The sequence below is a fragment of the Meleagris gallopavo genome, chromosome 3, assembly GCF_905368555.1.
Source record: "Meleagris gallopavo chromosome 3, MGAL_WU_HG_1.1, whole genome shotgun sequence".
Lineage (NCBI taxonomy): Eukaryota > Metazoa > Chordata > Aves > Galliformes > Phasianidae > Meleagris > Meleagris gallopavo.
Genome location: NC_139406.1, coordinates 58,166,684 through 58,183,989, shown reverse-complemented (window position 1 = coordinate 58,183,989; position 17,306 = coordinate 58,166,684).

The following is a 17,306-nucleotide window of genomic DNA, read 5'->3' as shown; positions in this document are numbered from 1 at the left end:
TATGTCTCAGTGTTTGTTTAGTCACAAAGTCTCATCTAGAAGGAGATATTAAATTTCTGAAACAACTTGTTTACACAGTACGTGTTCTCTCTGCATTATGATAAACAAACATGAAATTAGATGGACGGATGAAATAGTCACTAGTCCATGCTGAAGTCTGCAGAGAAGAGTTATTCTGGATATATAGGAAATTGCAGTTATTGTACATTTGAATGGGCATGTCAGTATAAATGTTAGCAGAATAATATTTACCCAATTACATTGCTCACAACATCTAGAATTGCTGTAGTAAAAAGTAAAGGATGAAAAGATTCATCTTCATTATTGTTAAGACAGTCAGGTTCTTTCAACTGGCAGCATATTAGGGTTCAGTTTAAAATAATCATACATCTTTCCAGTTATTGGTAATATCACTAGTGGCCTGATTCTGTCACTTTGTACTCAGTCTGTAAGTGGTAGGAAGTTGCACATTGCAGAAAATGTAATTATTGAGCAGACAATTATAAAAGAAGTATTTTTGTTACTTCTTCCTGATGGCAAAAAGTATCTATCTATCCTACTTTTGTCTTCTCATGGTCATCTTTACGTATCTGTCCATGGCTGCTGGAGCTCCTAACAGACCCATAACTCAGAGGGTCCTGCATCCAGTGCACCACAACCACCAGTGCAGCAGTAAGCAGAGCTGGGGAGGCCTGCAGGCCCCTCCTTTGTCCTACTCCTTGAACTTGCACCCAAAAAAGAATCCAGTTCATGTACTCAGGGTCACTTGGACACATCTCTTTTGCCCTTTCATTAGCATGGTATCCACAGTGAGCTATTGTCACTTGTACAAATAATGGGTAGATAAATTCCTGCAGAGTGAAATAGTGCGATGCATAAGAAACTCGATCACTTAGGTAAAGAGTGGCAGACCGAGCTGGTTAAGACAGCTTTTCATCCTGGCAGCCCTTCTGCACAAGGGTTTACACATATTCCCTGAAGACCTTATTTAATTAACAGCTATGATGTCAGAACTCCCAAAGAATTTTTGATTGGCTTGCTATGAGAGATTTCAGTTATACTTCATGAGCTATTCTCTTCTGCAGTGGACATATCTGGAACCAATTTCTTCTGTGCAACTTCATTCAGAACCTCACTGTAATCACCAGCACTTCTGAGACTTCTCAGAAAGGGAAGCTGACATGTAGCTGTCCAGTTACATGTGTTTTAATGCATCTTTCAGCTAACTCTATGACCCAAATGAGAAATCTGCTAGAATATGCAAGGACATCATGTGGATTTATGCTATTTGCTTGAGGACTCTGAAATCATAAACCAATGAACGGATTACAATGAGATAAATACAGCATTTTCTCCTGCCAAATTCAAATCTGTCCCAGTATTTTTCATTGCATTATTTAATTGAAAGCAGCTTCCATTTTGCTCAACCCAGCCATATGAAAATTTAAAAGATAAGCCACATTTCTTCATTTGAATACACTGTCAAATGTATTTGAAAATAAAATGCTCAATCACGATAATGTTCAGTCTACTCCTTGTGTTTGTGAGTTTGAAATGTTAAACCTAATAATACTCCTTTAAAATTGTGCCAATCTTGTTTGACTTGAAATCAATGGGAGTCTTGCCAGTGACATACGTTAAAGCAAAGATGTAGCCTATAAATTACCTTCAGGCTTTAGGACTCCACAGGAGCCCCAAACTTCTACTTTTTTGAAATTAAATATTTCCAATTGCACTGAACTGTTTTTTGCAAGTTCCTGCCACATTTTTCAGAAAAAGCATTAAAGTGAACTCTGACAAACAGTATCATATTTCTTGTTTCATGTTACTGCCATATTCTGATGCTTTAAAGCAATAGTGACGAACTGGAAGAATGCACTATTTTTTTTCTGAAACAATTGCATTTCTTCAATACGTGAGCCCAAGCCGCCATCAGCAGGTAAACAGACACAAGGAGAATTGCAAAGCAGGAGTACTGTCTGCTGTCTTCAACAAGTCTGGACACAGCCTGGGAGCTCACCTCCACAGAGTTACTGGACAGCAGTATCTGCTGTAGCTGTTGAAGGATTTTTTAAGAATGGTATTTTAACAGTTTGTTAAGAAATTGAAAACACACTTTTCTATTATGCTCTTTTGAATTTTGATTGAATTTTTCAAAAGGAGGGAAAAAGGAAGTTTTAAACACTTCTATCACCAAATTCTAACTAAATTGATTCAATAAATTCTTTCTTAATTGTTACAAAATACTAATACACTAAGTAGGCAGATAGGAGATGGACCAGATACATTCAGCCTTACATAGAGAACAGCTCTTTCCACATTCTGTTCTTTTGACAAACAGCTGACACAACTTATGGAAGACATTACAGAAGTTTGAGGACCTAGTCTGATCACTGCTTGAGAAAAGAACCCCTACATTTACAGATTACTGGTTAGCTTTGCAGGGAAGCTTAGGGAATTCATCCTCTCCTTTCCTCTGCTGATACTAGAGTAAGTGGGGTCTGATTCTTAGGGATTAAGAATGTCTACAGATCCAGCAGGCTTTGAGAGCTTTTGAACAATAACACCACCTGAACACCAACATAAGTTGTCTATGTGGAATTCTGTCTAAAGCAGGGTATGCATTTGCAAGTTCAGCCTGAAGCATATTAAAAGTGTATGATTATGTCTTTCTATGAATTATTTGTATGTCTTAATAATTCTCTCACTTTGGGTGGATAGTGATGGATTTTTTTTTATTTATCTGGAGAAGATGGAGTTTGGGGTACAATCTAGTGGCTTAATAATTGCTAAGTCACCATAAAGACATTACTCTACTTAGTGTGCACAATCTTACATTCAATCAACTGATGATACAAGCCAAGCAGAACTAATCAAAATATTGAAAGTAGGTGCTTGCTGCCAGCATCTATCTCCCATATACTAGACGAGCTATTTACAAACCTAGAATGTGAGCTACTTAAGTGTGAGTGAACTGCATTTTTAAAATAAAATGTAGCTAAAATTAAATAAAAGTTTTCACTAAGAAGAGCTCGGGAGTTATAGATCAGATTTTTAGTGGGAATTCCATTCACCAGAGATAATTTCTTCACTGCATACTGCCCTTCTAAAGACCAATAAATGGATGTTTTCACTATATTTCCCAGAATCTTAGAAAACCGTTGAAAATATTGGCCGGAGTTCATCAGTTTCTCCACAGAACCACCTATATCTAAACTTTCCTAGTAAATGTTTGTCAATCCTGCTGTCATTTGACCTTTGCATTTGACATGTTGCAGACCCAGTTTCTGTGAGCTGATGTAGATCTGTTCAGCTAATTCCTCCAAACAAGTGGTGGAGATCATCTTTTTAGGCAATCTCATTTCAGAACACAAACATAAATATGTAATATCCTTTTTGGGATGTCACCAGGAGAAGGAAAATATAAAGGAAACCTGTTAGTGAAAATGCAAAACTAAAAGAAAGATCAGTAACATGTTAGATCTGTAAATCTGTTTTTCTTCTAGTGACAATCTGTTGCCTTTTCATTTTAGGCACCAACCTACCGATCCCTGGATTTATGACCTCCTAAGGGAGTCACCCTTAGCAGATGTGCCTGCAGGACAGGAGCACAGGGCACCCAACACATCTTAGAGTTGCTGTGTGGACTATCTCCACCAGTCTGAGTTTGATGTCTTGCTACCCATCAAGTCACATATAAAGTAAAAAAGTAGAAACCAGTAATATTAGCCTGGTATTTTGGGCCTGCTGCACTATACTATGCCTTAGAGCCTCATAGTTATTTATGAGTCTGGCATACCAGCATGAACACCACTGTCTGCAGTTTGGATGCATGGAACTGGGGTGCCGGGATGCTGAGAGACTTTTATGAGATCACAAATAACCAAGCCTTCTCAAATCTTTAATTTACTGAAATAAATGCCTGCTTGTACACGTGAGAGAAGTTCTGCTACTTCATTAGAGGAAATACCTTCCCTTGGACTCTAAAAGCAGTGGATGTTTGTTCACCTCCTCAGAAGGAAAAACAGATCCAACCTGAATACAAGAGGTGGTTTTTTTTAATTACTGAAGCTTTTCTTTGTCGTTTGTACAGTCCTTACAGAAGATTTCAGATTTGTTTCTTCCACCAAGATTATTTCTGGACAGTGTGTCATTCTTTCACGGTCACTTATTTGTTACATACCCAGCTATGTAACAAGACTATTTATTCACCTATTTATTATCTTCTTACATATATGACAGTAAATGTGAATAAGAAAATAAGAAGGTACTTTTGTGTTTTCTTGATTATTTGGCAGGAAAGTTTCTTTCATAAAAAAGCTTGGTTTAAATTTTGTCCCAAGAAACTAAAGCAAACCACTTCCAAGTACAAATTAATTAACAACTATTCTTTAGATGAATAGATACCGAAATATATTCCTAATTTTATCTTGAATACTTAACAGTAGTAATAAATGTTAATGGTGTCACAGCAGATGATTTGGTTATTCATCAGGCCTATACGGTTACACAATAAGTTTATATATTATGAGCTTAATTTTCACTTAAATAATAGCCCCCTAGTTAGTCGAAGTAGTGCATCAAACTTTATTTTGCAGTAATATCTAGTGGGATGAATACTTCCCTAATGCTGCATTCTCCTCTGAAGCCATTCCACTTAGGCAGAAGAAACTGAGCTGTGTTTTTAGTATCCTTTTTCTCTCCATTCATCTACTTATTTCTCTACAGTGTAAAAAAAAAAAAAAAAAGGCTTCTGAGAGGTCTAATGAGTATTTTGTAAGCACCTAACACGTTTCAGAACATGATGGCAACCTGTCATCTTTCTTTACAGCTGCTGCATGTTGAATCAAAAAATTAAATAAAAATTAGCCTCATGTCCTGTTCATCTTCTCTTTAAGTATCAGTTTTCAGTTTCATGCATTCTTAAGTTTTCAGCATTCTTCTGCACTGGATTAGACAGTCAGCAATCTTTTTTTTTTTTAAATGGTGTGGTTTAACACTGGTTTAGATTTCTGTGAAGTAATTCCAGTCAAAGGCATTCACAGAGTTATAGAATCATGAAGGTTGGGAAGAACCTCTAAAATAATGTAGTCCAACCATCCACATACCACTAATATTGCCCACTAAACCATGTTCCTTCTTACCACATTGTTCCTGTTTAGCTGGAGGGTCCTGCAGCAATGCTCATGTCTGCTTCCTGAACTATTCAGTGATTCTGCTTGTTTTGCAGCCTTGTTGGAGTATGTATGCTGTAGCTGAGTTACTAGAGCAGCAATCAGTCCATAAATCTTTTATCCAGAGAACTGCTATATTTCAATTTTGCTATAAATGGCATAGGTCCCGTATTTTGGAATAGGCTATGTTAGGAAATCATGGAATCGTAGAATGACTTAAGTTGGAAGAGACCTTGCACATCATCTAGTTCTGACCCCGCTGCCATCAGCAGGGTTGCCACCTAGTGGATCAGGCTGCCCAGGACCCCATGCAACCTGACACTGAACAATTCCAGGGATGAGGCATCCATAGCTTCTCTGGGCAGCCTGTATCACTGCCTCACAACACTGAGTAAAGAATTTCCACCTAACATCTAACCTAAATCTCCCCTCTTTTAGTTAAAAGCCATCCCCCCTTGTCCTATCACTCTCTACCTGTGTAAAAGTCAGTCTCCATCCTGCTTTGAAGCTCCCCTGAAGTACTCGAATGCTGCGATGATGTCTCCGCAGGGCCTTATCTTCTCCAAACTAAACAAGTCCATCTCCCTCAGTGGTTCTTCATAAGAGAGGTGCTCCAGTCCTTTGATCGTCTTTGAGGTCCTCCTCTGGACCCACCCCAACAGCTCCACATCTTTCATGTATTAGGGGCCCCAGACCTGGACACAGTTCTCCATGTGGGGCCTCATGAGGGCAGAGTAAAGAGGGGACCATCACCTCCCTGTCCCTGCTGGCTGCACCTCTTCTTATGGAACCCAGGATCTCGTTGGCCTTCTGGACTCATGTCCAGCTTTTCATCCAGCAGGACCTCCAAGTTCTTCTTGCACCTTTTACTACTATTCTATTTACTACTATTATAGTACTTACAAGTGTATGTCACAAAAATGGATGGAAAAAGTAGCATAAGTTCTAAAATTCTTACCAAAGACCCTTGATTCTGCAGTATCCGTGAAAATAATGAAGTTATTTTAAAAAAATGTGGCTGTTTTCTATGCCAAAATCACTGGAACTTTGTTAATTTGGTTGGATAAAAAGTAGATATTTTGATTATAAAGTGGATGCTCAACATACATATTAAAAAGAATCCTGTAAAATCTAGTATTGTGTACTTCAGTGGTAAATTGTAATTCACAGACATTAAGGCTTCTACAAAAGTATTGGTGTTAGAATCGCAGAATCACAGAATCACAGAACGGCTAGGGCTGGAAGGGACCTCAAGGATCATGAATCTCCAACCTCCCTGCCACATGCCTGGCCTCCACGTTTAATACTAGACTAGGCTGCCCAGGGTCCCATCCAATCTGGCCTTGAAGACCTCTAGCGATGCTCTTTTAGAATTTTCTTAGTGCTTAAGTATGGAATCTAGTATTCAGTTGTCACAATTTTATTCAAAAAATGCTCTCTAATAAAAATTTATTTTAAATATGCCAGTGGTGATAAGAGTTGGAAAATAATTTTTATCTGTCTTAAAAAAAAGTCAAGGAAATAGATGATGGGATAGAAATGCAGCAGTATTCCAATATCTCTACATATTTTTGACTCAATAGAACTTTATATGATTTGTATATGAATCTTGATGTTTGTCTTCATTTCACATCAGCTTTAGCAGAATAAACTTAACATCAGAAAAGGAGGACGTCAGTTAATAAAATAATGGTATTTATTTATTTATTTTTTATTATAACTAGAAGTAGGCTACATAAAAGAAGATTTCATCCACACTGGACGAGCGTTGTGGTGACTGGTGCTCTGAAATTCCTTGTTCCTATGTGGGGAAACCAGGACTGTTTGTGGGCTCCTGGAAGTGTATGATCCCAGGCTGTGTACAAAGTTCTACTAAGTCAGCAAAGTTGAAGACAATGGCATGCGAACTGTGAGTGACCTATGCCATGCTCTGGCTTGGCCCCAAGTTAGAAGGTGATACCCACCTGCATGTGTGCTTTTCTGACTGTAGGTAAATCTGTTGATGGAAGCTCATTAATATTCATTATTTTATTTGGATTAAAAAGTATTTAAGATTGCATTCAGTTTTAGAAGGTAAGTAAGTTTGGGTGTATGAGTGAGCAAAAAAAAAAAAAAAGCTTGCTGTTGTGTGTCAGCTTTCTTTAACTAATTCATAGCAAACATTTAAAGCCATATGCACAATATCTTCTGATCTATTCCTCTGCAGAGTTATGTTTATATTTACCATCCACTCAATTAATTGCTATTTATTCATAGCCAGCAATAAATATTGCATTACTTAAAGGATGACCTGTAATGAATATTGAACTGGTGATTTGGACAGCCTCAGCTGAGAATTTTGGTGCCAGAAAATGAATTCTTGCTAGGAAGGACATAAAGTCATGAATAAGTATTTACCAAAAGATAATATCAACCATGCAGATATTTTTAGGTGAGAAGAGTAAAGAAGGAATCCAAAATATGTTGTCACAATAAATCTATTCTTCTCATCTGCTCCTGGTTTAACATTTTCTCTTGACAGATTAAGAGAGATGTGTAGCATATGGATTGCTCTGCTATGAATTATTGCATGTGCTATTCAGGCCTAAAGTACATAACTCTTTTTAAAATGATCTACAATGGAAAATTGTTAATAAATTTTTTCTGCTCAGATCAATGCTAGCATTAGTGACAGGAAAATCAATTTAAGATTCAGCTAGACTGGTATTTTCTTGAAATTCATAAATGCATGTTTAATTTTATTCATTTGATTCTTCTACTTATTTCTGATGCTCCAGGTTACAGTTCACACCAAAAAGAAAAGAAAGAACAAAAAGAAAAAGAAGGTACCAAAAGTTAGAGAACCCATCCCCAATCCACCAAGAAAAGTTTATCACATTCTGCTTATGGCTAAAACTGCACTGAAATGTATTTTCAATTAGACACAGATGCACACTGACAACAGTATGATAACAGCTCAGTTACCATAATACATTCAACATAGACTACACTTGTGAATTTGTGACAGTTTATTTTTTTTAAATAAGCCTACTGAGAGGCTCCATAACTCTAAACAATGTTTACCCAAGGTTCTGAAGAGCTTTTACTGGCGATTTTAAACACAGTGAGTGAAATCAAGGCCTTGTGAAGTAAATTCAACTTTTACTATATAGGTTGTAGGACTAATATTTACATATTCTGATTCTCTCAATAGATTGTAAAGCAACACGTTAATATCTTATGTGATAACTGAGTAATGTTCCCGACACAATTGAGGGAATCTTTTCTACCCTTAAAATTAACATTTTAGTTCTTCATCTCAAAAATCTAATCAGCAGGGCTGTGGCCTTCTGTCCCACATCAAACTCTCTTGAATGACTGCAAATAAGATGAAGTTGAGTTTTTATTTGAACTCTCATTGACATCTTGTCTTTCAGCATTACCCTTTCATTTTGCTAATTTCTGAATTCCACTTCATGTTTATTTTAAGCTGAAAACTAATAATATCTAGTGAGTGGGTGGTTGGAGCTGTGTTACAAGAATTTTCCAAGCAAAGACTATATTTAAATGAAGTATCTATAATTCAGTTGAAGAGAATGAATTTCATAGCTTTGAAAAAAATCCTTTTCTGAAATGACTCATGAGCATGATGGCAATTACAGTTGTCAAATGTACTTGCAACAGATATGGGCATATACCTAAAATTGCTGCCAGTTAAGCTTGCTGAAAAATGAATTTATAATAATAATTAATAGCTGTGAAAAATCACAGTCTTCCCATTGCATCTGCAGTATTTTTAATGTTTTCAAGCAAAATTTTAAAAATGCTATTTTGTTGGTATAGACTGGGTTTAAAAAACTATGATTAAAAAGCAGGGTAGACCTGAAAGTATATGTTAGTGGACCACATAATTTTTTACCTGAGTAGAACAAATTGTCTTACTTTACAGAATCTATAAATACTCATGCATCTAGAAGCACCTGATTACTGAGAATAATACGGTTTCACTGAAGACGTGAAATATGTAACAGCTCCTTTTGAGCATCCAGACCAGATGAAAAAGAACAAAAGGATGCATACATAGATATTTATTTGAATACAAGCTGACAACGCATATAGAATGTTTTTGCAAAACCTTAGCTATTTAAATGCCTCTAGCCAAGTAGGGAAAATGTTATGTGAATAAAAATTTTTATGTACATGAGTCACTCTGAAACTAATATCTGCTATTTATTTCCATGGAAACCACAACAGATACAAAAGCACAACGCTATTTGATATATCAAACTCTCAGCCATAGAACATAGTCATCACCATTAGGTGTGCAGTTTTGCTATCAATGAACAAGACCCTGCATGCTGCATTTGTAAAAATATGCAACAACAGAAGTTACCCACTGTTTCACAGCTGCTATGGTAGTGTTGTTGCACCAGCCACTGCCTCACTGTGCTCACATCCACTGTTTGGTCTCCATAGACCTTCCATATGCATCAACAAAATATCAGTGGATGTAATATTTTCCACGTTGAGGAATTCAGTGACACCCCATTGCTTCATACGCTCTTCCATGTCAGATGTCATTTTGTCAGACTGTCCCTCTGCTGCTATCTGTCACACAAAAGCAACATGTAATGGAATATTGGTAGGAAGGTTCAGCCTCTACTGCCGTACCACCACCATCTGCCTCTGGTTTTATGGTCCAGCATAAGATAGGAGGCATTACATTCAGAGCAGCACTTGTAGTATAAAATTTTCATAGTTGAGTTCATGTGCTAACAATTCTGGTATTTTATTTATTCAACACTTTCTAATAAGATTTAGTTTTAACCCTTGTTTCTTAGGTGTAATATCTGTCTGTGAAGATGGATTTTGGAGCATACAACAAAATCTAGCCAACGCTAGTCTTTTGAAGTGTTGCTTGAAGTTGTTAATCACTTATCAATGTTGTGTTCATCTCTTACATCTGAAGTGTGTTGTGTTCCAAACTTTGGAAATCACATCGTCAGCCATACAAAGCATTTACTTTTCTTTCCCCCAGAATAAAGAACTCAGCTCAAATAGATTATTTTAGTCATATGTATCATCCTTACAGAAGGGAAATTTGGTACTTTTGTTACCAGTGCTGATATTTGCCATCTATGACAACAATTTTGCCTTGCTTTTTACAAATTCCTTCCACAGGCCTCATTGCTCTTCTAAGGATAGACATATTGCCCATGTCTGACATCAGCAGATGCAGTGCTTTCAGACTCTATAGAAAGTAATGGTGCCTGACATTTCTAGGGTGAAAGCCTGTCTTTGGTTTTAGTGCTAATGGAAACAGTCTTTTCATCTTCTTGAAAATCCAAAGCCAGAATGCAAATGGCTATGTAGTAAACAGAACAGATTTTTTAATTTTTATTTATTTATTTATTTTGCAATCCCAGGGAATAAAGAAAAAGGTAAAAAATTCTCATATTGCAAACTTATATCAGAGCTCTGAAAAAAAAATCTACATTCTTCCCAGAGCTTACTTTCCTTAATCTCTCTTAGGTATCCATTCAGACAGAGAACTTAACAGCTACCAGTATCTGTATTTTACACATAAGGGAATTTGAAATTTGCATACATTACATCCATGGCAAAGTATTTACGAATGAGAGCAAGCCTCAGACAGATTGGCCATAGTGATTCACAGAACCATTAAATGCCAGGATGTGGTGTTCAGATGGCTTAAACTAAATGAAAATCTCAGTTACTTTGAATTAGTCTTACAGCAGTTCTGAAGACTGGAAGCTCTATTTAGAGAAAGAATTCTGATAAATAGCATTTTATTTTTGTTCACAGCAATGAAGTATCCATTGCAACAATTTTTTTATGATCCAAAACGAAAGTATTTTAGAATATAGTTTGAAGGGCAGAGAGATTTACAACGGAAGGTTTACTGACAGTGGTTACTGCCTGTGGAGGCATAGCACCTGGAAAGTGCTATTTCTTGAAAAATAAGTACTGAACAATGGTCCTTGGATACAGTCTAATTTCAAAAATGTATTTTTGGTGTATAGAACAGATCCTTTCAAATTCATGCTTCAGGCCTGAAAAACTTAGATATTCTCAGTGTTTGATAACCATCATATTTACACTAGCCTGAAATAGGTTGCTAAAAGATTGCTATTTCTCCAAGCACTGAAGTCTTAACATGCCAACATAAAATTCTGATGCACCACTGTAACATACATGTGACTGAATCTAATAGAATGCATTACACTTAATGTTAACTGCATATTTCAGTCTTTACCAAACAGTGGCTGAAGTCATAGAAGTCATCAATAGTCAAAATTTTAAGCTGACCATTAATCCTCAGGTTTTTGAGGGGGATTGTATTTTGCATAATGCATTCAGTATTATGTCACTGAGATATTGCCTGTCTTTGTCATCTAGATCCATTATTGTCTTACAGGGATTTAGTTATTTGGGAGATTGCAGTCCTTAGGAGAAAGAGGGTTTCAGAGAACTCTGATAAGCAATGTACAAGGAATTTTAAAGGCCAATTTAAAAAAGTTTTTAAATGAAATGTTTTAGGATCCTCGATTTAATGAAATATTTCAATCTGGGCAAAGCAATCAACAATTCTCATTGGGACTAGAAGACATAAAATCTAATTGAAATTTCCCTGTGGAACATTTTCATTTGCAAAAACTGCATATTCCATCAGAAAACTGTTCTGATTAAAAAAAAAAAAAAAAAAAAAAAAGTGCAGGTCTATTGGAAACTTTATTTTAGTTGATAAAGTTTGACTACAACCACCTGGTTTTGACCATGCAAGAATGTTGGTATAACTGTCAGTACATGGCTACATATACCTGAAAACATCAAACTTCTGAACACAATCACAAACGCAGAATTCTGACACCCATGTTGTTCTTAGTTTTGAGCTGAGTTATTGGCCATTTAATTGGTTTGAACTTATTTGGGAAGTTTTCCTTTGAGAGTTTGTTTGCTTATAATGGCCTGGTTCCATCACAGAATTTCCTATTTCAATTTTCTGTTATCATCTGAGTACAGACCTCTTTAAAGTCAACAACCGTCAGTGAAGCGTAGTTAGTTCAGAGCTCATCAGGAACAGAGATTCCAGAAGGTGTCATGTTTTTACTATAAAATGAAGATTCAAACCCAAAATGAAAAGTTACAACTGGAAATGAACTCACAACTTAGAAATGTGAGACATACTGACAGGTATGTATTCCCTAAGTGATCACACCACCTCTGCGCAATCTGGATCAATGGAAGATGTAATATCAATGCAGAGTTATGCTTCATCTGAAAAGAACTTCTCCAACACTTGACAATTTTCTTTTGTATAAAACTACATTCAATGGCCCCTGTGTAATTTGACTGCTAAACACTCTCTATATCCATTTAGAACATGTGATCTGATCTACAGGAACTATGTAAGTATGCTTCTCTTTTCACTTTGATATTATGGCTGCTTGTCCTGATTGTGTGTCTCCTACTCCGAGGCATCCAAAATAGCACTGGAGACCTATGTAGAGCACTTAGAACAACAGGAGATTAAACTGATCTGTTAATATCTGGTCTTCCTCTATTCTTTAAGAATGTGAATTGAAAACAGATTGGCATTTTGTTTTTCTGTCCTGTAATATCAAACACACAGATACAGAGAAGCCATTAACCTTATTCTTGGAAATTTGAAGGAAACTGTGATTTTTTTGCTGTCTTTGAAATATTTTTAATGGGTTTATTCTGTGCTGCCTCATAACAAAGATATGTTCATGTCACCAGCATACAATCACTTAAAGCTTTTTAGAATTGATACTCATATAAATTTAAAGTGGACATGAATTTAAATCTGCTTGATTCCAGCCTTAATTTTCGTCTTCCAGGCCCCACCAAAAATCCATAGCTAATCAACAGAGTAAAGATTAAGCAATGGATACATTATTTTCCTGCTGCAATTTTTATCTGGATTTTTAAAATATTATTATGATTATTCATTTTTGAGTAATGCTATTCATTCAGGAGAGCACTATGAAGATGTTAGGACAGGCCCTTCTTATTGTCAAACATGAACAAAGACAGAAGCATTGGATTCAAGGTTTTCTGTCTGTTTTTCCAGATAATGGGTTCTCTTAGTGTAATAACGAAAAGCAAATATCATTAAGAAAGAACTCCTTAAAACTGCCTGTCATATATCTTAAGCTTCATTAGTTTAGATTAACAACTTACTTGATATACATGACAATAGATGAAGCAAATCTTTGTTTATTTATTGACAATTCAATGTAACTCTGACACGCATAAGCAGGCTTCCCCCTGATTAGTTCCATGTTTTAAAGTAACTTTGTGTTATAAAGCTTGTTAACTACAGTATCATTTTATTGAACTCTGCTCTGTGAATGATGTGATCTACACTGAAAGGCATCAATATTGCAGCCATTCCTGGCAGGCACTGAAGCATTATGCAGGCAGGTTGGAGTAGATATTTCATTGTACAAATCCATGGACTCAGAAAATGTCCACTTATTGAGACTGCACGGAGAAGACAATGTTCTATTCATAGGATCTGCAGTACAAGGTCAGAGACTGAAACCAGAATTAAGTGCAAGGTTCAAATTAGTTTCATGGTTTTGCAGAAGACCCCCCTGGAAAGACTTTGAAAGCACCGTTTCTTTCTCAGAAATCCCTGTCGTATGTTCACTGCATATATGCACAGCATAACATTAGTATATATAAGTACGTGGGAATTATTTCCAGTGTGAATCATAGACTCATAGAACCCTTAGAGTTGGAAGGGCTCCTTAGAGGTCATCTATTCCAACTCCCCTGCCATGAACAGGGACACAATAGCTAGATCGGGTTGCCCAGGGCCTGACTCAGCCTTGCCTTGAAAGTTGCCATGGACAGGGCATCAACCACATCACTGGGCAACCTGTTCCAGTGCCTCACCATCCGCTCTGTAAAAGGCGTTTTCCTTATATCAAACCTAAATCTACCCTCTTTAAGCTTGAAGCCATTTTCCCTTGTTCTGTCACCGCAGAGCCTGCTAAAAAGTCCGTCCTCTTCTTTCCTGTAGATGTTAAAACGTAGATTGAATTAAATGTTACTAAATGGAATGTAAAGATTAGGAAAAGAAATAACCTAGAAGTATTAACATACGATGGGCTTCCGATTAGTCTCCACCATTTAGGAAAAAGATTTTCAAGCCTCTACAAACTGTTTTTCAGAGCAACAGTTCAGAGTTCAGCTGTGTCTATAAACAACCGGAATTTGAAGAATAATTAGGAAAATAATCAGGAGCTTTACAGAATCATGTCCCAGTGTATATTAATCATCTATTAAAATTTCAAGTTTTCATTATTCTATGTTTAAGAAAGGTAACTTGTGGCTTTGGGCATGCTATGAAAGAAAAAGGTACAACAGAATTACTAAGGATCCAGACATATGCAATGAAAATATGCACAGACATGGATTGCCTTTCATACAGCTGGAAAGCAAATTTAAAAAAAAAAATCTGAATTTTCATAAAAAGGCAACAGTATGAGAGAATTTGTAGAGTGGAAAAGATCAGTAGCAAACGGCTCTTTTTGCAGTGCAAGATGTAATGCCACCAAATGAAATTGTAGAGTAGATCTTGAAAGACGTAAAAGGTATGCTCTTCATACACAAGAAGTGTGTTTTTCTTAATGAATTTAGAAAGGAATCAGAGAAATTAGTGAAGGCCAGATCCACTGGTGGCCAATACACATGATGAGCTGTGACATCATAAAGAAGTAAGTCAGTGATTGCTGGAGGTTGGATTGCACTTGATACACACTTTTCAATGGAGACATGGGGCTAGGCTTATGTTCGGTGTCACCTGTTCTGGCAACATTTGCATTCAACATTGACAATTGAGGAGACTGGAAAATAAATATTTCCCATGCAACCTTAGTTAAAAAAACCCTTTTGCTTAAGTATTGTGACACTATTACATACCTTTTTATTTCTTGCATTGCCGTACTATTTTCAGTATAAGTTCAGGAGCTATCTGAGGAGGGAGCAATGCTGTGTACAAAAGTGACTCCAGCAGAACAACTTGTTTTCATTGGTCAGAGTTGTCTGGAGGGACATGAGAAGCTACCAGAAAGTACCAAATCAAATAAGACAGAAGTGCTTGAACACAGACTGGAGAACACTTTCTCACAGTTTCTTGACTGGTGTGTTTCTGCTTCAGGTATGCAGATGTCCACAAACCTCTACCTACCTCTAGACCGCGTAACATCAGCATCATAATTGCAGCCAATTTATGATAGTTAAATGACATATTGGTTTGGAGTTTCCATGACATCTTCCCTGTTGCAAGCTCAACCCCTTTTCTTAAAGAGGAACTTAGTTACATATTTCATGGACAAATTTAAGCTGTCAAGTTAGAGGACATAAAGCCATAAAACAATGGAAAGTCACAACAAATTTGAGTTTTCACAGTTCACCATTAATTTTTACTACTGTACCATGGGATTTGGTTTACAAAAGTATCAGGAACTCATAACTTTAGCTGGAGTCAATAGGATTACATAAATTGTTACATGATGTTAAGTGCTCTGAGAAGTCTGATCTTCTCATGTCTGAAATTCTGCCTGCTAATCAGTGAAAATATTTGTTTTCACATATGTGTTCAATTGCACTGGCTATGCAGTAAAATTAATCCTACTCTTCATCTCACAGAGATGTGAAAATAAATTAATATTTATGTGTCACTCAGTTGTGGAAGTGATGAGTGACACTGAAAAGAATAATTCATTTTTCTGTCTTTAAATCTACATTTTAGCAATATGTCCTGAGGCTGCAGACTGAACAATAACGAAAAAACAAAATGTGCATTAAATGTTCATTAAGACCATTTTGCACATTGAATGAGGTGGGTGGTTTGTGAGGAATTGTTTTATGATTGTGTAATTAAAGACAATAATAGAAAAATGTGTGCACAGCCTCACAATGACATTAATTCTGACATTTTGTAACTACCAAGGACTTGCTTTAAAAGCTTGCTTTTTTCAAATGCATGTTTTATGTGCATGTAATATAAACCACAGAGTTTACGTTGGCACTGATTGTTAGAAATTTCATATATATATATCCATCCTGTACTTTTGCTGTAACTTTTTATATAAATTGAAAATAAACATATTCTAAGGCAATTTCAAAAAGCATTCACATTTCATGGTTTAGCCAGTCCAGAGTAGTGCTAGATTTCTGCATAATAATATCATTGCATTCAAAGGAAATAGAGAGTTTGATGGTAGATGGGCTATTGCAGATCAGTGAAAACAGAAAGATTGGTTTTCCACTTCATATTAGGCCTATACTTAGTAGAGTGTGACCATACCATCACACCACAATGATGAAAATGATGAAAGCAAGGCCCTACATCCAGGCCACTTATCTTAAAATAATTTAGTTTCTATTATACTAAAGTGGTGAGAATAATGTTGTCTGGGGATTTTTAATATTTGTAGACTATACTTTCATTTCCAGTCTCTTGGGCAGGAATAGTGTATACTCTGCTTCAACAGGTAGAGTTTGAATAATATTATTTAATAACAGAGATACTAAACCAATACAACACCCCAAAGGAAAAAACCTCAAACTCTGTTTATAATTCACTGCTATCAACAAATTAGCTTCCGTCTTTGGTACTCTAGAGGACTCTGGTCCAAGGTTTCAAGAGAAAGAATTTGATACAGAAATATTTCAAAAATTCTTCAGCATCCGGATGCAGAGAGGGGTCACTTTCTGCCTTTACTGCTTTCATTTCATGTTGATCTGAAGGAGTTTGAGATCTTAGTACCTTTAAAATTCTGAAGGAAGCACAGGAAAAAAATCCATGTTTTTCTATCTTTCAGTTACAGTTCTCTAGGAAATTGGCTTATCCCAGTAATTAATTTGATGAAGGAGTAGTGGACAGAAATTTTTATGTACTGGGGGTATGATATTTTCACCCTTCTCTAGCATTTTTTTATGAGGTTGCTAGCTATTTTGTATCATCCAGAAGATGAATGCTTTGAGAATGAATTGTTATGTTCATCTCATATTCATGCAGCAGATCATACAAAGCCAGGTTAATGTTAACAAAATTATCTGTAGGTATACTCAAGGAAACAATCAGAAGGAAGT